The following is a 22,904-nucleotide window of genomic DNA, read 5'->3' on the forward strand; positions in this document are numbered from 1 at the left end:
TATGACAACGTACAACTTTGATCTTTCTCTTCCCTTGTTAGGAGTAAAATAATGAATAGTCAATTTCGGGCTGTGCGCCATGCCAGTCTGTAGGCGCAAATATGCTCGCAAACGGAGAACTGCACTGAGTCCAGATTCAGCACGAAATACGAGAGGAGACGGAGAAAAGCTGACGCTTATCGAGCAAATCCGGTGTGGTCTAGTGGCTAGGATACCTGGCTTTCACCCAGGAGGCCCGGGTTCGATTCCCGGTACCGGAACGGAAGTTTTTGCGCACACAACGCTCCATGTTTTGGCCTTCGAACTGTCGTTTGTCGCCCACCTTCCGAAGCTTCGACCGAACGTAATCGGGGAAAACAGGCACATGATGCAATTACTGTCGGCACCGGAATAAAGGGAGAAGAGGCACTGGTCCGTTGTTGGGCTGCTACCAGCGTCAGTGGGAAGTCGGTGAAGTCGCCAGTTGCGCCAGAAGCCAGAAATTACCGTAGTACGCCTACACACGCGTTCCAGTTATTTACATTGCTTGCAGCCGCTCCATCCACAACGAGCGTGAGCCCGGATAGCTCAGTCGGTAGAGCATTAGGCTTTTAACCTAAGGGTCCAGGGTTCAAGTCCCTGTCCGGGCGAAGATTTTAACGTTTCCGTAATGGCTCGTCTCGTAGCGATGATAGCCCTGCCGTAATCAGTGCACGGAGTTCGTTTCCTGTCAACATTCTGCGCAGACCCAGGGAAACTTGGGTTACGAGCAGTCGTGGCCGAGTGGTTAAGGCGTCTGACTAGAAATCAGATTCCCTCTGGGAGCGTAGGTTCGAGTCCTACCGACTGCGTCGGATTTTTCTTTTTTTGTTTAAGAACAACGAGCAGAAAATTTCGCAGATTGCCTGTCGTTTTGGTACCTCTCCACACCTCGCCTCTCACAGCCGTTTATAGTGCCTGTCCTTTTGATAAGGGCGAATTCCAAGCGTCAGCTTTCGCGTCAGCCGAGCAAAGTCGGGACAAGTCGGGACATACTACAGGATGGTCTGCGTGGAGCTACGACGAAAAAAACCTTCATTTAACAGCACGCGGCTCACATACTCATACGAAAAAAACTAGCGCCACTTGCGGTGGCCGGGAATCGAACCCGGATCAACTGCTTGGAAGGCAACTATGCTCACCATTACACCACCACCGCACAGCCGCTGCTCGCAACGCCCCGCTGTGTCGCCTTCCTGCCCGCCAGCAGCGGCCCACGGTGATGGTAGCTGCAGGCGCTTTTCGAGGTAGGAGGGTGCATCCACACGCATTCGGGTAGCGCCTCCACGCACGCTGCGTCTTTGGGCAAGACTAGTCGCCGCGGCCGCAAGGTTACTCACACGATAGAGATGAGCATTCGTTTTAAGGCAGTGTAGTGGAGCACTCCGCGTGTGTAGCAGTTTTTTCGGTTGTATCCGACGTCGCTGGGTGGCAATCCCACTTTCCCCTGCAGAAAAGTGCTCGGGCAGCTCGACGAGCATCGCTGGTTCAATGGCATGTGCCTCAGTAGTGCAGTAGGCAGCGCGTAAGTCTCATAATCTTAAGGCTTGCCGGCACGATAGCTCAGCGTGTTCGGTCTGAGAGTTATCTGCCCTCTGTAATAAAAGACCGAGTCAACGATGAACTTGAACGGGCGCCATCGGACGTCCGCCCCCAACAAATGCAACGAAAGAAATGAGAAGAAAAAAAAAAAAAAATTGGTGAATGCTCGCTTAGCATGCGGACGGCCCGGGTTCGATTCCCGGCCGGTGCATCGTTCTGCTGTTCTCGCTATAATGCTGCCGCGCCGATTCCTCGCCTGAGCTGCGTCAGCCTCAGGAATGTATAGCAGGATTCGCTGTGAGAGGAACCATACACGCAGCACGCAATAGACCGTACTTGAACGGTCGCATGCTATTTCTGAACTCTGACGTCGGCCTGTCCCAACAGGCCGCTGTGTTCAGGTGCCGCAAGGGCGATGTACTGTAACCTCGGGCAGTGCTGCGTTCCGTTGAAAAAGCTGCGGCAGCAGTTTAATCTAGCAAGTAGGGAAAGCACGTGTAGCAACACAACAGATTCTTGAGAAAGCGCGAACTGTCTATCTCTAATATGAGAGACTTACCAAGTTTTCTGTAACGTTACTTGCAACGTGCCTCGGTAGCGCAGTAGGTAGCGCGTAATTCTCATAATCTTAAGGTCGTGAGTTCGATCCTCACCCAGGGCATTTAATTTGCTGTACATCATGGCTGAATTAACGGCGTTGCTGTTGCTAGGGAACGAACTTAATTGTCGTTCGTTATCCATAAGGAGTCTACGCCTCAGCGTCAATACGTTTATTTCCAATTATGACAACGTACAACTTTGATCTTTCTCTTCCCTTGTTAGGAGTAAAATAATGAATAGTCAATTTCGGGCTGTGCGCCATGCCAGTCTGTAGGCGCAAATATGCTCGCAAACGGAGAACTGCACTGAGTCCAGATTCAGCACGAAATACGAGAGGAGACGGAGAAAAGCTGACGCTTATCGAGCAAATCCGGTGTGGTCTAGTGGCTAGGATACCTGGCTTTCACCCAGGAGGCCCGGGTTCGATTCCCGGTACCGGAACGGAAGTTTTTGCGCACACAACGCTCCATGTTTTGGCCTTCGAACTGTCGTTTGTCGCCCACCTTCCGAAGCTTCGACCGAACGTAATCGGGGAAAACAGGCACATGATGCAATTACTGTCGGCACCGGAATAAAGGGAGAAGAGGCACTGGTCCGTTGTTGGGCTGCTACCAGCGTCAGTGGGAAGTCGGTGAAGTCGCCAGTTGCGCCAGAAGCCAGAAATTACCGTAGTACGCCTACACACGCGTTCCAGTTATTTACATTGCTTGCAGCCGCTCCATCCACAACGAGCGTGAGCCCGGATAGCTCAGTCGGTAGAGCATTAGGCTTTTAACCTAAGGGTCCAGGGTTCAAGTCCCTGTCCGGGCGAAGATTTTAACGTTTCCGTAATGGCTCGTCTCGTAGCGATGATAGCCCTGCCGTAATCAGTGCACGGAGTTCGTTTCCTGTCAACATTCTGCGCAGACCCAGGGAAACTTGGGTTACGAGCAGTCGTGGCCGAGTGGTTAAGGCGTCTGACTAGAAATCAGATTCCCTCTGGGAGCGTAGGTTCGAGTCCTACCGACTGCGTCGGATTTTTCTTTTTTTGTTTAAGAACAACGAGCAGAAAATTTCGCAGATTGCCTGTCGTTTTGGTACCTCTCCACACCTCGCCTCTCACAGCCGTTTATAGTGCCTGTCCTTTTGATAAGGGCGAATTCCAAGCGTCAGCTTTCGCGTCAGCCGAGCAAAGTCGGGACAAGTCGGGACATACTACAGGATGGTCTGCGTGGAGCTACGACGAAAAAAACCTTCATTTAACAGCACGCGGCTCACATACTCATACGAAAAAAACTAGCGCCACTTGCGGTGGCCGGGAATCGAACCCGGATCAACTGCTTGGAAGGCAACTATGCTCACCATTACACCACCACCGCACAGCCGCTGCTCGCAACGCCCCGCTGTGTCGCCTTCCTGCCCGCCAGCAGCGGCCCACGGTGATGGTAGCTGCAGGCGCTTTTCGAGGTAGGAGGGTGCATCCACACGCATTCGGGTAGCGCCTCCACGCACGCTGCGTCTTTGGGCAAGACTAGTCGCCGCGGCCGCAAGGTTACTCACACGATAGAGATGAGCATTCGTTTTAAGGCAGTGTAGTGGAGCACTCCGCGTGTGTAGCAGTTTTTTCGGTTGTATCCGACGTCGCTGGGTGGCAATCCCACTTTCCCCTGCAGAAAAGTGCTCGGGCAGCTCGACGAGCATCGCTGGTTCAATGGCATGTGCCTCAGTAGTGCAGTAGGCAGCGCGTAAGTCTCATAATCTTAAGGCTTGCCGGCACGATAGCTCAGCGTGTTCGGTCTGAGAGTTATCTGCCCTCTGTAATAAAAGACCGAGTCAACGATGAACTTGAACGGGCGCCATCGGACGTCCGCCCCCAACAAATGCAACGAAAGAAATGAGAAGAAAAAAAAAAAAAAAAATTGGTGAATGCTCGCTTAGCATGCGGACGGCCCGGGTTCGATTCCCGGCCGGTGCATCGTTCTGCTGTTCTCGCTATAATGCTGCCGCGCCGATTCCTCGCCTGAGCTGCGTCAGCCTCAGGAATGTATAGCAGGATTCGCTGTGAGAGGAACCATACACGCAGCACGCAATAGACCGTACTTGAACGGTCGCATGCTATTTCTGAACTCTGACGTCGGCCTGTCCCAACAGGCCGCTGTGTTCAGGTGCCGCAAGGGCGATGTACTGTAACCTCGGGCAGTGCTGCGTTCCGTTGAAAAAGCTGCGGCAGCAGTTTAATCTAGCAAGTAGGGAAAGCACGTGTAGCAACACAACAGATTCTTGAGAAAGCGCGAACTGTCTATCTCTAATATGAGAGACTTACCAAGTTTTCTGTAACGTTACTTGCAACGTGCCTCGGTAGCGCAGTAGGTAGCGCGTAAGTCTCATAATCTTAAGGTCGTGAGTTCGATCCTCACCCAGGGCATTTAATTTGCTGTACATCATGACTGAATTAACGGCGTTGCTGTTGCTAGGGAACGAACTTAATTGTAATTCGTTATCCATAAGGAGTCTACGCCTCAGCGTCAATACGTTTATTTCCAATTATGACAACGTACAACTTTGATCTTTCTCTTCCCTTGTTAGGAGTAAAATAATGAATAGTCAATTTCGGGCTGTGCGCCATGCCAGTCTGTAGGCGCAAATATGCTCGCAAACGGAGAACTGCACTGAGTCCAGATTCAGCACGAAATACGAGAGGAGACGGAGAAAAGCTGACGCTTATCGAGCAAATCCGGTGTGGTCTAGTGGCGCCAGTTCCGCTTTAGACGCCGTGCAGTGTGGACGTGCCTAGTCTTCCGCTCCGCCGTAGCGTTACGTATAGTGGACTATCGTTTTTGTTACGTGTTGTGTTGCAACTTCTGTGAGTGTTTCTCCGTCGTTGTTTCGTACCTTGTGTTACTTTCTGTCCTTATTTCAGTGTTTTTTGTGTAGCGGTTTCGACCGCATATTTTGAAAATGTCGTCCCAGGTTATTCCTCGTCAGGCTACAGTTAGTTTTGCTTTTGACAAGTCAACCCGCCATGTGCAACCTAGTTCTCTTGAGATTCATGATTGGTTGGTAGATACCTTTGGTGTTCATTCGGATCAGGTGCACACTGCTTATTTTGATACCGAACTGTATGTTTTCTTTGTTAAGTTTATGGACCCACTTCAGGTTGATAAAATTCTTTCTAAATATGGTCATCAAGTTCTCTTTCGGCATCGGGATGATTCTGTAAGTACCGTGCTGCTTTCCAATGCTTCCATCACGTATACCAATGTTCGTGTTTACAATCTTCCACCGGAGGTGGATAATGTCTATCTTAAGGAGGGTCTACAGAAGTATGGTGATGTAAAGAGCATTCGCCTTGAACGCTGGTCAAGCCAACATCGCCTGCAATGTTACAGTGGTATTCGTTCAGTCGAAATGCACGTTAAGCAGAATATTCCATCTCACCTGCAGATCGGTGGATATCGTGTCCATGTAACATATAGTGGTCAGGTTGGCACCTGTTTTTTGTGCAATGAAAGTGGTCACGTGCGTACCGACTGTCCGCGGAGAGTTTTTGTTTTAAAAAATTCTCTCGAACAGCGTCGCAAGTTAACGGTCGCTGACCTCGTTGCAGGTGGTTCTGCTCTTGGTGTAGCACAGTCCAGTGGTAGTAGCGCCCCGCCACAGGTTTTGCGCACCCCTGATACAGAATTTCCTCCTTTGCGTGCTAAATCTGATGTTGTTCCGTCTGTCCCTCAGGTGGGTGTGCCACTTTTGAATAATAAGAGGCGTCGCCCACACGATGGAAATAGTACGGATGAGGATCTCCCTGAGATGCCCCAGTCCGAGCGACCGGCATCCTCCGAGCCACTGTGTACTGTAGCTGCTCCCTGCCCTCCTGAGGTAGCGGTTCCGGTGGCGGCTGCTGGCGCCCCTCCGGCCTCCGACGCAGCTTCTCTCGAGTCGGGTCGTCGGTCGGGCCTGTTGGCGCCGTCTTCCGAACCGACTTCGATGTCACAACAAGTGGAGCCGCGACAACTTCCTGCTTCGCTGCCCCATACCTCTGCCAGCGGAGCTGCTCCGCTTCTTTCCAACTCTGCGGCCTCGGACCTTCCTGCTCACGTTTCGCCTCCGTGCAGTCCATGTTTGCCGGAAGCTAGTGCAGGTGTTGACCCTTCCGTTTTGTCGGATGTTTCCCCCGTGACCCCGGATCCCGCATGTGGACCGGCGCGGGTGGTGTCGGATACAGAACTTGACCCTCCTACGTCACCGGCGGCTGAAGTTTCCTTGCCCGTCAGCCGACGCAAGTTACGCGTTCAGCCGAACGTTAATGCTGTTCGCAAAAAACCGAAACGTAAGGGATCCGCGGAACGGGGTAGCAGTCCCCCTCCCTCGGATGCCTCCGTCACCCCTGCTATGGACTGTGACGCTGGTGCGTCGGTGTAGGTGATTTGTTTTCTCGCTTTTCTCTCTATGGTTCAAGCATACACCTTTCTTACCTTAAATGTTAACCGTATTGAGTCCGACGTTCGCATTGCCTCTTTGCGGCAGTTTATTTACGACGCCTGTGCGGACGTAGTGTTTTTGCAGGAAGTGTTGTTTTCTGATCTCTCTCTACCTGGATTTCAAACTGTTTTTAATGTCGCGCCGGAATATTCAACAGGAACTGCTCTTTTCTTTCGAGAGGGCATTCCTATTACTGACATTGAATTCCTTGACTCTGGCCGTGGGATTGGTTGTCGTCTTTTTGATCTCCGCCTCGTTGTTTTGTATGCCCCCTCTGGTTCGGGTCACACTGTGGCTCGATCGCGCTTTTATAAAGAAGAGCTTATTTATCTTTTGCGCCAGAGTCCTCGGAGTCTCCTGCTCGGAGGCGATTTTAATTGTGTTTTACGCCCTGCAGACCAGTCCCCCAATTTTAATTATTGCCGTGATTTACATGACTTAGTTCGTACGATGCATCTGCGTGATGTTTGGGAACACAAATATCCAACCCTGGTGAAATATACGTTTTTTACCGCGTCCTCATGCAGTAGACTCGACAGATTCTATTTATCTGATTTTTTATGTGATAAAATTCTTTCTGTCGATGTTATTCCTACTAGTTTTTCTGACCATTGTGCTTTTACTGCAACTGTAAATCTTAGTCGCCAACCTGCAAAACTTTATCGTTCCCAGTGGATGTTAAATGTTTCCCACCTTGCCGACAGTGCTATGGATGATGTTATTAGTGGCGTGTGGGAGCGATGTCTTCGCTCTGTCCCGCGATACCCCTCCTTGCTGGTTTGGTGGACTGCGTTTGCCAAGCCCAAGATTCGTCAGACTTTGATTTTCTACTGTGCTGCTAGGACGCGTGATTTTAAGAACACGTATGAATATTACTACTCTGTCCTGCGTGAACTATATGACGCGGCGGGTACCTCTCCGCTGCGGATCCATGATGTTCGTCGTATTAAAGCCAAGCTCTTGAGCCTTAAACGACGACAGATGGATGGTCTGCGAGTTAAGTCGAAACCTCACTCTCTTGTTGAAGGTGAACTGACATCCTTGTACCACCTGCTACGGCATCAGACTCGTCGTCGTCGCTCCTTCATCTCTTCTCTTACGGTGGATGATGGGCGACAGCTTAGTGCACAGGAGGAAATGGTTCGTGCTCTTCATCAGTATTACACTAGTCTCTATTCTGCCGATGATTCTGGTGAGTCTCTTTCGGATGATGTCTTTGGGGATCTAACTGCGACGATCGCGCCTGACGCGAACGGCGAATTTCTCCGGGAGTTCCAGGTAGATGATGTTTTCGATTTTATTGCTCGCTCTCCGTCCAGTAAATCGCCGGGTCCAGACGGCCTGCCTAAAGAATTTTATCTCCGTTTTTGGCCTCTTTTGGGTGGCATTTTTACGCAGATTTTAAATGAGATTGTCAGAGGGATGGATGTGCCTGCCGATTTTAAAGTAGGGAAAATTGTTTTAATTCCGAAGTCCTCTGGTCGTTTATCTGCTGCCAATCTTCGTCCGCTCACATTGCTGAATTTTGACTATAAGACAGCTGCTAGAGCGCTCAATAGCCGGCTGTCTTCTCTGCTTCGGGGTGTGATTGGTGCACATCAATGTTGTTTTCATGATAGATCTATTCTGACACCAGTAGCCGAATATCGGGATGTTGTCTCGGTTGCGGCGGTTACAAACGTACATTGTGCCTTTGCCTTCCTTGATTTTTATAAGGCTTTTGATCACGTCAGTCATGTGTTTTTAGATCGTGTTTTAGGTACAATAGGTTTTAACGCTTCATCACGTGGTGTTCTTGGCAATTTGTACAGGGGAATAACAGCTCGGGTGTCAGTCAATGGGCAACTGACGCCGCCCATTGCTATCCGCCGCGGAGTGCCTCAGGGTAGTCCGCTCTCTATGTCTTTATTCGTTTTGTCCCTGGAACCGCTGCTTCGGACTATTGCTCTCAAGCTTCAGGGTATGTCCCTCTCTGGTGGGAAGCTCTCGGTTAAGGCATATGCGGATGATGTCGTTGTTCTCCTCCGTCAACGAGATGATATCCCGTTGTTGAAAGGGGCAGTTGATGCATACTGTCGTGTCTCTGGAGCGCGTCTCAATCAGGGTAAATGTAAGTTCCTTGATATTCGAGGATTTCGCGATGCTGACGTCCCTTGGGCCACTTTTGTCGATCGCCATACGTCCTTGGGGATTATCATTGATCGGTGTCCTCTAAAAATGGCGGCTCTCAATTGGAAATCTGTCACCGAGAAGATACAGGGGGCTCTGATGGTCCATGAGCAGCGCTCTGCTACCATTTTGCAAAAAGTCAGAATTTTAGACACCTACGTCCTATGTAAAGCTTATTATGTTGCTCAGCTGTTCCCACTTCCCATGATGGTGGCGAAAAGGTTGCGCCAATTGTCTAGCAGGTTTATATGGAAGGGCCATCTATTCAAGTTACGTTACGAGGTAATGACGAAACCGCGTCTCTCCGGAGGCTTGGGCCTCTCTGACATTACTCGCAAGGCGTCTGCTTTGTACGTCCGCCGAACGACTCTAATTGTTACGCAACAAGTGACTTCAATTACATCCAGGCTTTTTACTGTTGTGCGTCCGGCGAGCCTTGCTCCACCTGTCGATGTCGGACGCCTAAATTTTAAGTTGAAACACATTCGGGAATTTTACATTGCGGTGAGTTACCTCGGTGACGTCTTCTTGCGGCGACCGGTGCCAACGACCAAGAGCTTGATTGCCCGTTGGGAGGGGCTGGCCAGTCCCAATCCAATAGAACTGGCGTCTCCATCCGTGTCCTGGAGGAACGTCTGGAAGAACGTTAGTCTGCCGATCCACTCTATGGCCGTGGCGTCCACGTGGTATAGGGTAATAAATAATTTGGTTCCCACCAACGTACGACTGCACCGTATTGGTCTTTCTGACACGGACACCTGTACTCGGTGTGGTCTCCTGGATACCCTTGAACATCGATTCACCTGCTGTGGGCATCTTGCTAATTGGCGTTGGCTCAGGAAACAACTTGCTTTTGTCACTAGGTCTGCTGAAGCCGCTTATACTATTGACATCATCGTCCGGCCCGATTCTTCCTTTTTTCCGCGGACGAAGCTCCATACCGTCATGTGGTTGATTGGCCATTTCGTACATTTTGTCAACAGTTGTCATGAAGAGGATGGACACCTAGCGTTTCGGCAGTACATGCTTACTGCTTACTGGCAGCGCTTGCGATTGCCAGGCCTCCGAGATGATTTTGCCAATATGCTTAGCCTGACATTTGAAAGAGAGGGTGTTGGCTAAGGTCACCTGTGTGAGCCATTTTCTTTTATACTGTTTCTGAATTTGCCGCCTTAATGTATGTTTCTTCTCTACACCAGGACTGAAGTTTTCGTTTTTTAACCTTTATTTCAGTAAGCAGTCTACATTATATAGTCATGTTTTAGGATTTTAATTTCAGTACTGCACTTCTTTTGAAAAAAAAAAAAAAAAAAAAAAAAAAAAAAAGTGGTTAAGGCGTTGGACGGAAAAACTAAAAAAAAAAAAAAAAAAAAAAAAAGGGGTATGATTCCTGCTTTGGAAAAAAAAAAAAAAAAGTGGTTAAAATTAAAAAAAAAAAAAAAAAAAAAAGGGGTATGATTCCTGCTTCGGGTAAAAAAAAAAAAAAAAAAAACAAAAAAAAAAAAAAGTGGCTAGGATACCTGGCTTTCACCCAGGAGGCCCGGGTTCGATTCCCGGTACCGGAACGGAAGTTTTTGCGCACACAACGCTCCATGTTTTGGCCTTCGAACTGTCGTTTGTCGCCCACCTTCCGAAGCTTCGACCGAACGTAATCGGGGAAAACAGGCACATGATGCAATTACTGTCGGCACCGGAATAAAGGGAGAAGAGGCACTGGTCCGTTGTTGGGCTGCTACCAGCGTCAGTGGGAAGTCGGTGAAGTCGCCAGTTGCGCCAGAAGCCAGAAATTACCGTAGTACGCCTACACACGCGTTCCAGTTATTTACATTGCTTGCAGCCGCTCCATCCACAACGAGCGTGAGCCCGGATAGCTCAGTCGGTAGAGCATTAGGCTTTTAACCTAAGGGTCCAGGGTTCAAGTCCCTGTCCGGGCGAAGATTTTAACGTTTCCGTAATGGCTCGTCTCGTAGCGATGGTAGCCCAGCCGTAATCAGTGCACGGAGTTCGTTTCCTGTCAACATTCTGCGCAGACCGGTTGGATTTTTCACGATTCCAGGGAAACTTGGGTTACGAGCAGTCGTGGCCGAGTGGTTAAGGCGTCTGACTAGAAATCAGATTCCCTCTGGGAGCGTAGGTTCGAGTCCTACCGACTGCGTCGGATTTTTCTTTTTTTGTTTAAGAACAACGAGCAGAAAATTTCGCAGATTGCCTGTCGTTTTGGTACCTCTCCACACCTCGCCTCTCACAGCCGTTTATAGTGCCTGTCCTTTTGATAAGGGCGAATTCCAAGCGTCAGCTTTCGCGTCAGCCGAGCAAAGTCGGGACAAGTCGGGACATACTACAGGATGGTCTGCGTGGAGCTACGACGAAAAAAACCTTCATTTAACAGCACGCGGCTCACATACTCATACGAAAAAAACTAGCGCCACTTGCGGTGGCCGGGAATCGAACCCGGATCAACTGCTTGGAAGGCAACTATGCTCACCATTACACCACCACCGCACAGCCGCTGCTCGCAACGCCCCGCTGTGTCGCCTTCCTGCCCGCCAGCAGCGGCCCACGGTGATGGTAGCTGCAGGCGCTTTTCGAGGTAGGAGGGTGCATCCACACGCATTCGGGTAGCGCCTCCACGCACGCTGCGTCTTTGGGCAAGACTAGTCGCCGCGGCCGCAAGGTTACTCACACGATAGAGATGAGCATTCGTTTTAAGGCAGTGTAGTGGAGCACTCCGCGTGTGTAGCAGTTTTTTCGGTTGTATCCGACGTCGCTGGGTGGCAATCCCACTTTCCCCTGCAGAAAAGTGCTCGGGCAGCTCGACGAGCATCGCTGGTTCAATGGCATGTGCCTCAGTAGTGCAGTAGGCAGCGCGTAAGTCTCATAATCTTAAGGCTTGCCGGCACGATAGCTCAGCGTGTTCGGTCTGAGAGTTATCTGCCCTCTGTAATAAAAGACCGAGTCAACGATGAACTTGAACGGGCGCCATCGGACGTCCGCCCCCAACAAATGCAACGAAAGAAATGAGAAGAAAAAAAAAAAAAAATTGGTGAATGCTCGCTTAGCATGCGGACGGCCCGGGTTCGATTCCCGGCCGGTGCATCGTTCTGCTGTTCTCGCTATAATGCTGCCGCGCCGATTCCTCGCCTGAGCTGCGTCAGCCTCAGGAATGTATAGCAGGATTCGCTGTGAGAGGAACCATACACGCAGCACGCAATAGACCGTACTTGAACGGTCGCATGCTATTTCTGAACTCTGACGTCGGCCTGTCCCAACAGGCCGCTGTGTTCAGGTGCCGCAAGGGCGATGTACTGTAACCTCGGGCAGTGCTGCGTTCCGTTGAAAAAGCTGCGGCAGCAGTTTAATCTAGCAAGTAGGGAAAGCACGTGTAGCAACACAACAGATTCTTGAGAAAGCGCGAACTGTCTATCTCTAATATGAGAGACTTACCAAGTTTTCTGTAACGTTACTTGCAACGTGCCTCGGTAGCGCAGTAGGTAGCGCGTAATTCTCATAATCTTAAGGTCGTGAGTTCGATCCTCACCCAGGGCATTTAATTTGCTGTACATCATGGCTGAATTAACGGCGTTGCTGTTGCTAGGGAACGAACTTAATTGTCGTTCGTTATCCATAAGGAGTCTACGCCTCAGCGTCAATACGTTTATTTCCAATTATGACAACGTACAACTTTGATCTTTCTCTTCCCTTGTTAGGAGTAAAATAATGAATAGTCAATTTCGGGCTGTGCGCCATGCCAGTCTGTAGGCGCAAATATGCTCGCAAACGGAGAACTGCATTGAGTCCAGATTCAGCACGAAATACGAGAGGAGACGGAGAAAAGCTGACGCTTATCAAGCAAATCCGGTGTGGTCTAGTGGCTAGGATACCTGGCTTTCACCCAGGAGGCCCGGGTTCGATTCCCGGTACCGGAACGGAAGTTTTTGCGCACACAACGCTCCATGTTTTGGCCTTCGAACTGTCGTTTGTCGCCCACCTTCCGAAGCTTCGACCGAACGTAATCGGGGAAAACAGGCACATGATGCAATTACTGTCGGCACCGGAATAAAGGGAGAAGAGGCACTGGTCCGTTGTTGGGCTGCTACCAGCGTCAGTGGGAAGTCGGTGAAGTCGCCAGTTGCGCCAGAAGCCAGAAATTACCGTAGTACGCCTACACACGCGTTCCAGTTATTTACATTGCTTGCAGCCGCTCCATCCACAACGAGCGTGAGCCCGGATAGCTCAGTCGGTAGAGCATTAGGCTTTTAACCTAAGGGTCCAGGGTTCAAGTCCCTGTCCGGGCGAAGATTTTAACGTTTCCGTAATGGCTCGTCTCGTAGCGATGGTAGCCCTGCCGTAATCAGTGCACGGAGTTCGTTTCCTGTCAACATTCTGCGCAGACCCAGGGAAACTTGGGTTACGAGCAGTCGTGGCCGAGTGGTAGTTCCGCTTGCGACGCCGTGCAGGTCGCACGTGTTGTGCCTTCGCTCCGCAATAGCGTGTGCAAGCCGTGACTACTTTCTTTGTTTACGTTGTTTGCTAGATTTGCTGTATTGTGCTTCCGTCAGTTCACTTTTAGTGTTTTGTGACGTTTTGTGTTAGCGGTCTCGACCGTTTAATAAGTGGATATGTCGTCCAGGTTGTTCCCAAGGAAATGTACTCTGTGTTTCGAATTTGACAAGTCTACACGTCATGTTCAACCGAGTTCCATGGAAGTTCACGATTTCATAGTGGATGTCATTGGTATTACGTCTGACCAGGTTCATACTGCCTATTACGACACAGATCTCTACTGTTTCTTCGTCAAGTTGTTAAACCCTGTGTTACTGGAGAGGATTCTGTTAAAACATGGTAGCCGAGCTGAGTTCCGTCATCGTGACGCCTCGGTGAGTACTGTTCTCATATCCAATGCTGATGTAGAATACAAAAATGTCCGTGTGTACAACCTGCCGCCGGAAGTTGAAAACTGTTATTTACGTGAGATTTTGACGAAGTATGGGGAGGTCAAGCAAATCCGTAACGAACGTTGGTCTAGTCAACATCGGTTACAGTGTTTTAGTGGCGTCCGGTCAGTCGAAATGCACGTCAAGCAAGATATCCCCTCCCATCTTATTGTTTGTGGGTATAAAGTTCATGTCACGTACAGTGGGCAACCAGGCACATGCTTTATTTGTAATGAAACTGGCCACTTGCGTACGAACTGCCCTAAACGTGTATTTGTTCTCAAAAATACTTTGGAACAGCGTAAAAAGTTGACATTGGCCGATCTTGTTAGGGAGGCTCCAATCACGGACATCGAACGCCCTCGTGATAGTGAAATATTGCCCCCGGAGCCTGGTTTGCCTGTTGCCGACTTTCCACCCTTTCCTTCAAAACCGGTTACAGATACGCCTTCCTCCAAATCTGACGTGCAGCTGCTGAGCCACAAACGGCGCAGAACGTGTGATGATGATAGTCCGGACGAGGCTCTCCAGGAATTAGAACTCGACGTCCCAAAAGAGATGCCGGTTACGGTTACTGACTCAAGTTTTTCTGAACCGTCGCACGCAGCTGTCGACGCTGCGGCTATTGACGTCATTCCGAGTGACGTACAGGCAGCTTTGGCACCACAACAGCCGAGCACGCCGCCTGAAGTCGCGACGTCACCACAGGCCGACTCACAACAAGCGCGTGCTTCCGATAAGCATAACGAGGAAGGCAGTACTTGTGTACAAACTGAAGGAAGTCAAAGTCCGTCTACAAACAAACACGAAGTTCGTGCTAGTGACAACAAACAAACTTGTCCACCTTCTGAGTCAGTTCTTTCTGCAGATCAGATGGCTGAGGCGTCACATCACGTTATGGATTGCGAAGTCACTCAGGACCCTCCCACACCTCCGTCTGCCGATGTGTTCCCTAGCAGAGCACGTAGTAGGACCAAAGTTCAACCGAACGTCAACGCAGTACGGAAGAAAAACAAACCCAACGACACACAAGTGACTGTTCGTGATCCTCCCGACAATGCAGCCCATTCCGAAGTTTCTCTGACATTGTAATGCGACCAGTGTTGTTTAGTGACCCTTTACGTACCTCACTGTAATAATGGCACAAGCGTACAAATTCGTCTCCCTGAACATAAATAAGATTCGATCTGATCTCAAAATTGCGGCCCTACAGCAGTTTCTATACGAATCTGACGCTGATATTGTGTTGTTGCAGGAAGTTACTGTTTTAAATCTCTTCATCTCTGGTTTTAAAACCATATCAAACGTTGCTCCTGAGGAAAGTACAGGTACCGCACTTTTATTACGGGAAGGTATTCCAGTTGGGGAGATCGAGTTTTTAGATTCCGGTCGAGGAGTGAGCTGTAAAATTTTTGATGTAACCCTTGTTAATTTATATGCCCCATCAGGCAACAGCAACAAATTCGAACGGTCACGTTTTTATAAGGAGGATGTTACATATCTGTTGAGGAGCAGTCCTCAAAACCTGATAATAGGAGGTGACTTCAACTGTGTTCTACGTAAAAACGATCAGTCCCCTAATTTTAATTACTGTAAAGAACTGCACGAGCTCGTTAAGAATATTAAGCTGAAAGATGCTTGGGAACTGAAGTATCCTACTTTAGTTAAATTCACTTTTTTCACCGTTACTTCATGCAGCCGTCTGGATAGGATTTATCTATCGGACTGTATCAGTGACAGACTCCTAGCGGTTGACGTAATCCCGGCTAGTTTTACCGACCATTGCGCTTTTACGGCAACGGTTCACTTAAATCGACAGCCTACCAAATTATTTCGTTCCCCGTGGATGTTAAACATATCGCATCTGGCGGACGCTGAGTTATTTGACGTTATCAGGCATGTGTGGGAAACTTGTTTGCGTTCCATCACTTTTTATCCGACTAAAGCGATGTGGTGGACCACTGTTGCCAAACCAAAGCTTCGAAAAAGTCTCATTTATTATAGTGCTCAGAAAGCACGCGCCTTCAAGAGGACCTTTGAGTTTTACTACACTGTGCTGCGACAACTGTATGATTCATCCACTGCGACCAACACTAACTTTCCGTCAATTCAACGTGTCAAGGCTAAACTTGTCAGCTTGAAGCGTCAACAATTGGAAGGTCTGAAAGTTAAATCCAAACCTAAATCTGTTTTAGCCGACGAAATGACATCTATGTACCATTTATTCAAGCATTTATCACGTCGCCGCCGGGCTTTCATTGATGTTTTGGAAAGAGATAATGGGGAATTACTCTCTACTCAAGCGGCCATTATTAGTGAAATTCACCAACATTTCCAACGACTGTATTCCAGTGAAATTGTCAATGAACCTGCTGTCAGTGCAGTGGTCAATGTTTTTGATAGGGCGATTACTCCTGCTGACAATGTCGACTTTTTATCGGATTTCACTCCCGAGGAAGTTTTAGCCTTGATCTCTGAATCGCCTTCCTTTAAATCGCCTGGTCCTGATGGTTTGCCCAAGGAATTTTATATCAAATTCTGGAATGTCCTTGGTGGTACTTTTACTGAAATTGTTAATGAAGTCATGAGTGGTGGTCCTCTTCCTGCCGAGTTCAAGGTGGGTAGAATTGTTTTAGTCCCGAAGAGAACTGGTCACAAGCGAGTTGATAATCTCCGTCCAATCACATTGTTGAACTTTGATTATAAAACGATTGCCCGAGCGATTAATAGCAGACTGACCCCCATCCTTGGGAAAGTTATTCATTCACACCAGTCTTGCCTTCCAGGGAGATCCATTATGACTCCGGTTGCAGAGTACAGAGACGTTATTTCAGTAGCGGCCGTAACCAACATCAAATGTGCTTTCCTTTTTCTTGACTTTTGCAAAGCTTTTGACCGCGTTAGTCATCACTATTTAGAACGCATCCTGCAACGAATTGGACTCGAAGAACGAGCTGTGGCAGTCATTCGGCATATGATAACAGGCATTACTGCTAGGATCACCGTTAACGGTCAGCTGACCCAAGCTGTTGGTATACGACGAGGTGTACCGCAAGGCAGTCCGTTGTCGATGTCGCTCTTTGTTTTGTCGCTCGAGCCATTTCTGAAGAGATTGTGTATCACATTAACTGGCCTTTCTGTCTTAGGGAGCAATCTTACTGTGAGGGCTTACGCCGATGATGTTGCTGTTATCCTACGTCATGAGTCTGAAGTGGCCCAATTGCGGGCTGAGATTGATACTTACAGCACTGCGTCTGGAGCGAAACTCAGTGAGGGTAAATGTAAGGTTCTAAGCTTACGGGGCTTCGAATCTCTTGCTATACCGTGGGCACAGATCGTCGAACAACATGTTGCTCTGGGAATCATCATCGATAGGTGTCCTTTACGTATGGCAGCTAAAAACTGGAAACTTACTGCCAATCGAATACAGGGAGCTATAGTGGAAAACACCTGGCGATCGACAAATATCCTCCAGAAGATCAGGATTTTGAATACATACATACTCTGTAAAGCTTATTATGTCGCTCAGGTGTTCCCTCTTCCCAAAATGCAAGCCCATAAGATCATGCGTTTGTCCAGTAGGTTTGTGTGGCTCGGTCATATTTTTAAGTTAACCTATACCACACTGTCTAAGTCAGTGCAAGCTGGGGGCCTGCAACTCAATGATATCCGTCGAAAGGCGACAGCACTCTATATAAAACGAACAACTGTGATAATTACCACGATGCCCCATACTATCACATCGAAGCTGTTTCGCATTGTTCGCCCTAAATGTATGAAACCGCCAATTGACATCGGGAAACTAAACTTTCAATTGCAACATGTCGGTGTTTATTACCTCGAAATGAGTTACTTAGGTGACAGTGTTTCCACAAGTCCTTGTCTCACGACAGTGTTCTTAATTGCTCAGTGGCAGAAGTACGAAGCTCCAAATACAATTGAAATGCACTACCCAAGAATCGTCTGGACGGCAGTGTGGACCAATATTACTCTCAAAATTCATTCTTCCGATGTGCTTTCCGCCTGGTATAAAGTTGTCCACAATCTTATTCCAACCAACGAAAAACTCAACCGCATTGGCTTAAGTGCTACTGACAACTGCCTCAAATGTGGATTAGTAGACACTCTGAGGCACAGGTTTACTTGCTGTGGACATCAGTTCAACTGGCATTGGGTGCGGAAACGATTGGCGCTGCTCACACGTAGCACTGAAAGTCTTTATACAACTGATATCCTCCTGTGGCCTGATACACGGTTTTACCCCAAAACGAAAAACAATACTGTTATGTGGATGCTGGGACATTTTGTCAATTATGTCATAACGCAACACGGAGAAGACAATATTACTGCCTTTACTGCTTATATGGCAACGGCATATTGGCGAAGAAACCAGTTCCCACACATTAAGAGGGATTTTGGCAATATGTTAACAATCCTGTTTGAGAAACAGGGAATTGGGTGATTCTAAAGTAAATCCGCGATTCCTGTCACCATTTCCATGGTGAAGTTCCCAGGTACAAGACAACAGTGAATAATATTTCGTTATCATTTCGCCTATGGCGCTTGAAGAACCTGAAGTTTTCTTTCTTATTCCTCATTATTTGTTTTTTGAGGGAAGAGACATCTCTTTTTTTTTTTTTCCTCTCTTCTTGGTTTTGAGAAAGATTTCTAATTTTCGTTGGCACTTATATTCCAAAAGAAGAAGCAATGAGCTCCTTGTAATCACGAAGAAATTGAATTCCTTTTTTGTGTACTGTTGTACGATGCCAGTGAATCTGGAGACATTGATTTCATTTGATTATAGCTGAAGAAGCTCGCCAAGGAAGGCATTCATGGAGAGCGCAAGGAGGGCTGTAAGGGGAGAAGGGAGGCCCTAAAAAAAAAAAAAAAAAAAAAAAAAAAAAAAAAAAAAAAAAAAAAAGTGGTTAAGGCGTCTGACTAGAAATCAGATTCCCTCTGGGAGCGTAGGTTCGAGTCCTACCGACTGCGTCGGATTTTTCTTTTTTTGTTTAAGAACAACGAGCAGAAAATTTCGCAGATTGCCTGTCGTTTTGGTACCTCTCCACACCTCGCCTCTCACAGCCGTTTATAGTGCCTGTCCTTTTGATAAGGGCGAATTCCAAGCGTCAGCTTTCGCGTCAGCCGAGCAAAGTCGGGACAAGTCGGGACATACTACAGGATGGTCTGCGTGGAGCTACGACGAAAAAAACCTTCATTTAACAGCACGCGGCTCACATACTCATACGAAAAAAACTAGCGCCACTTGCGGTGGCCGGGAATCGAACCCGGATCAACTGCTTGGAAGGCAACTATGCTCACCATTACACCACCACCGCACAGCCGCTGCTCGCAACGCCCCGCTGTGTCGCCTTCCTGCCCGCCAGCAGCGGCCCACGGTGATGGTAGCTGCAGGCGCTTTTCGAGGTAGGAGGGTGCATCCACACGCATTCGGGTAGCGCCTCCACGCACGCTGCGTCTTTGGGCAAGACTAGTCGCCGCGGCCGCAAGGTTACTCACACGATAGAGATGAGCATTCGTTTTAAGGCAGTGTAGTGGAGCACTCCGCGTGTGTAGCAGTTTTTTCGGTTGTATCCGACGTCGCTGGGTGGCAATCCCACTTTCCCCTGCAGAAAAGTGCTCGGGCAGCTCGACGAGCATCGCTGGTTCAATGGCATGTGCCTCAGTAGTGCAGTAGGCAGCGCGTAAGTCTCATAATCTTAAGGCTTGCCGGCACGATAGCTCAGCGTGTTCGGTCTGAGAGTTATCTGCCCTCTGTAATAAAAGACCGAGTCAACGATGAACTTGAACGGGCGCCATCGGACGTCCGCCCCCAACAAATGCAACGAAAGAAATGAGAAGAAAAAAAAAAAAAATTGGTGAATGCTCGCTTAGCATGCGGACGGCCCGGGTTCGATTCCCGGCCGGTGCATCGTTCTGCTGTTCTCGCTATAATGCTGCCGCGCCGATTCCTCGCCTGAGCTGCGTCAGCCTCAGGAATGTATAGCAGGATTCGCTGTGAGAGGAACCATACACGCAGCACGCAATAGACCGTACTTGAACGGTCGCATGCTATTTCTGAACTCTGACGTCGGCCTGTCCCAACAGGCCGCTGTGTTCAGGTGCCGCAAGGGCGATGTACTGTAACCTCGGGCAGTGCTGCGTTCCGTTGAAAAAGCTGCGGCAGCAGTTTAATCTAGCAAGTAGGGAAAGCACGTGTAGCAACACAACAGATTCTTGAGAAAGCGCGAACTGTCTATCTCTAATATGAGAGACTTACCAAGTTTTCTGTAACGTTACTTGCAACGTGCCTCGGTAGCGCAGTAGGTAGCGCGTAATTCTCATAATCTTAAGGTCGTGAGTTCGATCCTCACCCAGGGCATTTAATTTGCTGTACATCATGGCTGAATTAACGGCGTTGCTGTTGCTAGGGAACGAACTTAATTGTCGTTCGTTATCCATAAGGAGTCTACGCCTCAGCGTCAATACGTTTATTTCCAATTATGACAACGTACAACTTTGATCTTTCTCTTCCCTTGTTAGGAGTAAAATAATGAATAGTCAATTTCGGGCTGTGCGCCATGCCAGTCTGTAGGCGCAAATATGCTCGCAAACGGAGAACTGCACTGAGTCCAGATTCAGCACGAAATACGAGAGGAGACGGAGAAAAGCTGACGCTTATCGAGCAAATCCGGTGTGGTCTAGTGGCTAGGATACCTGGCTTTCACCCAGGAGGCCCGGGTTCGATTCCCGGTACCGGAACGGAAGTTTTTGCGCACACAACGCTCCATGTTTTGGCCTTCGAACTGTCGTTTGTCGCCCACCTTCCGAAGCTTCGACCGAACGTAATCGGGGAAAACAGGCACATGATGCAATTACTGTCGGCACCGGAATAAAGGGAGAAGAGGCACTGGTCCGTTGTTGGGCTGCTACCAGCGTCAGTGGGAAGTCGGTGAAGTCGCCAGTTGCGCCAGAAGCCAGAAATTACCGTAGTACGCCTACACACGCGTTCCAGTTATTTACATTGCTTGCAGCCGCTCCATCCACAACGAGCGTGAGCCCGGATAGCTCAGTCGGTAGAGCATTAGGCTTTTAACCTAAGGGTCCAGGGTTCAAGTCCCTGTCCGGGCGAAGATTTTAACGTTTCCGTAATGGCTCGTCTCGTAGCGATGATAGCCCTGCCGTAATCAGTGCACGGAGTTCGTTTCCTGTCAACATTCTGCGCAGACCCAGGGAAACTTGGGTTACGAGCAGTCGTGGCCGAGTGGTTAAGGCGTCTGACTAGAAATCAGATTCCCTCTGGGAGCGTAGGTTCGAGTCCTACCGACTGCGTCGGATTTTTCTTTTTTTGTTTAAGAACAACGAGCAGAAAATTTCGCAGATTGCCTGTCGTTTTGGTACCTCTCCACACCTCGCCTCTCACAGCCGTTTATAGTGCCTGTCCTTTTGATAAGGGCGAATTCCAAGCGTCAGCTTTCGCGTCAGCCGAGCAAAGTCGGGACAAGTCGGGACATACTACAGGATGGTCTGCGTGGAGCTACGACGAAAAAAACCTTCATTTAACAGCACGCGGCTCACATACTCATACGAAAAAAACTAGCGCCACTTGCGGTGGCCGGGAATCGAACCCGGATCAACTGCTTGGAAGGCAACTATGCTCACCATTACACCACCACCGCACAGCCGCTGCTCGCAACGCCCCGCTGTGTCGCCTTCCTGCCCGCCAGCAGCGGCCCACGGTGATGGTAGCTGCAGGCGCTTTTCGAGGTAGGAGGGTGCATCCACACGCATTCGGGTAGCGCCTCCACGCACGCTGCGTCTTTGGGCAAGACTAGTCGCCGCGGCCGCAAGGTTACTCACACGATAGAGATGAGCATTCGTTTTAAGGCAGTGTAGTGGAGCACTCCGCGTGTGTAGCAGTTTTTTCGGTTGTATCCGACGTCGCTGGGTGGCAATCCCACTTTCCCCTGCAGAAAAGTGCTCGGGCAGCTCGACGAGCATCGCTGGTTCAATGGCATGTGCCTCAGTAGTGCAGTAGGCAGCGCGTAAGTCTCATAATCTTAAGGCTTGCCGGCACGATAGCTCAGCGTGTTCGGTCTGAGAGTTATCTGCCCTCTGTAATAAAAGACCGAGTCAACGATGAACTTGAACGGGCGCCATCGGACGTCCGCCCCCAACAAATGCAACGAAAGAAATGAGAAGAAAAAAAAAAAAAATTGGTGAATGCTCGCTTAGCATGCGGACGGCCCGGGTTCGATTCCCGGCCGGTGCATCGTTCTGCTGTTCTCGCTATAATGCTGCCGCGCCGATTCCTCGCCTGAGCTGCGTCAGCCTCAGGAATGTATAGCAGGATTCGCTGTGAGAGGAACCATACACGCAGCACGCAATAGACCGTACTTGAACGGTCGCATGCTATTTCTGAACTCTGACGTCGGCCTGTCCCAACAGGCCGCTGTGTTCAGGTGCCGCAAGGGCGATGTACTGTAACCTCGGGCAGTGCTGCGTTCCGTTGAAAAAGCTGCGGCAGCAGTTTAATCTAGCAAGTAGGGAAAGCACGTGTAGCAACACAACAGATTCTTGAGAAAGCGCGAACTGTCTATCTCTAATATGAGAGACTTACCAAGTTTTCTGTAACGTTACTTGCAACGTGCCTCGGTAGCGCAGTAGGTAGCGCGTAATTCTCATAATCTTAAGGTCGTGAGTTCGATCCTCACCCAGGGCATTTAATTTGCTGTACATCATGGCTGAATTAACGGCGTTGCTGTTGCTAGGGAACGAACTTAATTGTCGTTCGTTATCCATAAGGAGTCTACGCCTCAGCGTCAATACGTTTATTTCCAATTATGACAACGTACAACTTTGATCTTTCTCTTCCCTTGTTAGGAGTAAAATAATGAATAGTCAATTTCGGGCTGTGCGCCATGCCAGTCTGTAGGCGCAAATATGCTCGCAAACGGAGAACTGCACTGAGTCCAGATTCAGCACGAAATACGAGAGGAGACGGAGAAAAGCTGACGCTTATCGAGCAAATCCGGTGTGGTCTAGTGGCTAGGATACCTGGCTTTCACCCAGGAGGCCCGGGTTCGATTCCCGGTACCGGAACGGAAGTTTTTGCGCACACAACGCTCCATGTTTTGGCCTTCGAACTGTCGTTTGTCGCCCACCTTCCGAAGCTTCGACCGAACG

General features: G+C 49.2%; 24 non-coding genes across 24 annotated transcripts; 19 read left to right on the forward strand and 5 right to left on the reverse strand.

Moving 5' to 3' along the window:
- The first annotated feature begins 188 nt into the window (after positions 1–188).
- Positions 189–260, forward strand: Trnae-uuc. Its single transcript has one exon. It is a non-coding gene; the product is annotated as a tRNA-Glu (tRNA).
- Positions 261–556: 296 nt separating this feature from the next.
- Trnak-uuu lies at positions 557–629 on the forward strand. The gene has a single exon. It is a non-coding gene; the product is annotated as a tRNA-Lys (tRNA).
- A 119-nt stretch (positions 630–748) lies between these two features.
- Trnas-aga lies at positions 749–830 on the forward strand. The gene has a single exon. It is a non-coding gene; the product is annotated as a tRNA-Ser (tRNA).
- A 275-nt stretch (positions 831–1,105) lies between these two features.
- Positions 1,106–1,177, reverse strand: Trnag-ucc. The gene has a single exon. It is a non-coding gene; the product is annotated as a tRNA-Gly (tRNA).
- Positions 1,178–2,148: 971 nt separating this feature from the next.
- Positions 2,149–2,221, forward strand: Trnam-cau. Its single transcript has one exon. It is a non-coding gene; the product is annotated as a tRNA-Met (tRNA).
- A 308-nt stretch (positions 2,222–2,529) lies between these two features.
- Positions 2,530–2,601, forward strand: Trnae-uuc. The gene has a single exon. It is a non-coding gene; the product is annotated as a tRNA-Glu (tRNA).
- Positions 2,602–2,897: 296 nt separating this feature from the next.
- Trnak-uuu lies at positions 2,898–2,970 on the forward strand. The gene has a single exon. It is a non-coding gene; the product is annotated as a tRNA-Lys (tRNA).
- A 119-nt stretch (positions 2,971–3,089) lies between these two features.
- Positions 3,090–3,171, forward strand: Trnas-aga. Its single transcript has one exon. It is a non-coding gene; the product is annotated as a tRNA-Ser (tRNA).
- A 275-nt stretch (positions 3,172–3,446) lies between these two features.
- Trnag-ucc lies at positions 3,447–3,518 on the reverse strand. The gene has a single exon. It is a non-coding gene; the product is annotated as a tRNA-Gly (tRNA).
- A 973-nt stretch (positions 3,519–4,491) lies between these two features.
- On the forward strand, positions 4,492–4,564 carry Trnam-cau. The gene has a single exon. It is a non-coding gene; the product is annotated as a tRNA-Met (tRNA).
- A 6,084-nt stretch (positions 4,565–10,648) lies between these two features.
- Positions 10,649–10,721, forward strand: Trnak-uuu. Its single transcript has one exon. It is a non-coding gene; the product is annotated as a tRNA-Lys (tRNA).
- Positions 10,722–10,860: 139 nt separating this feature from the next.
- On the forward strand, positions 10,861–10,942 carry Trnas-aga. The gene has a single exon. It is a non-coding gene; the product is annotated as a tRNA-Ser (tRNA).
- Positions 10,943–11,217: 275 nt separating this feature from the next.
- Positions 11,218–11,289, reverse strand: Trnag-ucc. The gene has a single exon. It is a non-coding gene; the product is annotated as a tRNA-Gly (tRNA).
- A 971-nt stretch (positions 11,290–12,260) lies between these two features.
- On the forward strand, positions 12,261–12,333 carry Trnam-cau. Its single transcript has one exon. It is a non-coding gene; the product is annotated as a tRNA-Met (tRNA).
- A 308-nt stretch (positions 12,334–12,641) lies between these two features.
- On the forward strand, positions 12,642–12,713 carry Trnae-uuc. Its single transcript has one exon. It is a non-coding gene; the product is annotated as a tRNA-Glu (tRNA).
- Positions 12,714–13,009: 296 nt separating this feature from the next.
- On the forward strand, positions 13,010–13,082 carry Trnak-uuu. The gene has a single exon. It is a non-coding gene; the product is annotated as a tRNA-Lys (tRNA).
- Positions 13,083–18,985: 5,903 nt separating this feature from the next.
- Trnag-ucc lies at positions 18,986–19,057 on the reverse strand. Its single transcript has one exon. It is a non-coding gene; the product is annotated as a tRNA-Gly (tRNA).
- A 970-nt stretch (positions 19,058–20,027) lies between these two features.
- Trnam-cau lies at positions 20,028–20,100 on the forward strand. The gene has a single exon. It is a non-coding gene; the product is annotated as a tRNA-Met (tRNA).
- Positions 20,101–20,408: 308 nt separating this feature from the next.
- On the forward strand, positions 20,409–20,480 carry Trnae-uuc. The gene has a single exon. It is a non-coding gene; the product is annotated as a tRNA-Glu (tRNA).
- A 296-nt stretch (positions 20,481–20,776) lies between these two features.
- On the forward strand, positions 20,777–20,849 carry Trnak-uuu. Its single transcript has one exon. It is a non-coding gene; the product is annotated as a tRNA-Lys (tRNA).
- Positions 20,850–20,968: 119 nt separating this feature from the next.
- Positions 20,969–21,050, forward strand: Trnas-aga. The gene has a single exon. It is a non-coding gene; the product is annotated as a tRNA-Ser (tRNA).
- A 275-nt stretch (positions 21,051–21,325) lies between these two features.
- On the reverse strand, positions 21,326–21,397 carry Trnag-ucc. Its single transcript has one exon. It is a non-coding gene; the product is annotated as a tRNA-Gly (tRNA).
- A 970-nt stretch (positions 21,398–22,367) lies between these two features.
- Trnam-cau lies at positions 22,368–22,440 on the forward strand. Its single transcript has one exon. It is a non-coding gene; the product is annotated as a tRNA-Met (tRNA).
- Positions 22,441–22,748: 308 nt separating this feature from the next.
- Positions 22,749–22,820, forward strand: Trnae-uuc. The gene has a single exon. It is a non-coding gene; the product is annotated as a tRNA-Glu (tRNA).
- The last annotated feature ends 84 nt before the right edge of the window (positions 22,821–22,904 follow it).

The sequence above is a fragment of the Schistocerca piceifrons genome, unplaced genomic scaffold (assembly GCF_021461385.2).
Source record: "Schistocerca piceifrons isolate TAMUIC-IGC-003096 unplaced genomic scaffold, iqSchPice1.1 HiC_scaffold_444, whole genome shotgun sequence".
Classification (NCBI taxonomy): Eukaryota; Metazoa; Arthropoda; class Insecta; order Orthoptera; family Acrididae; genus Schistocerca; species Schistocerca piceifrons.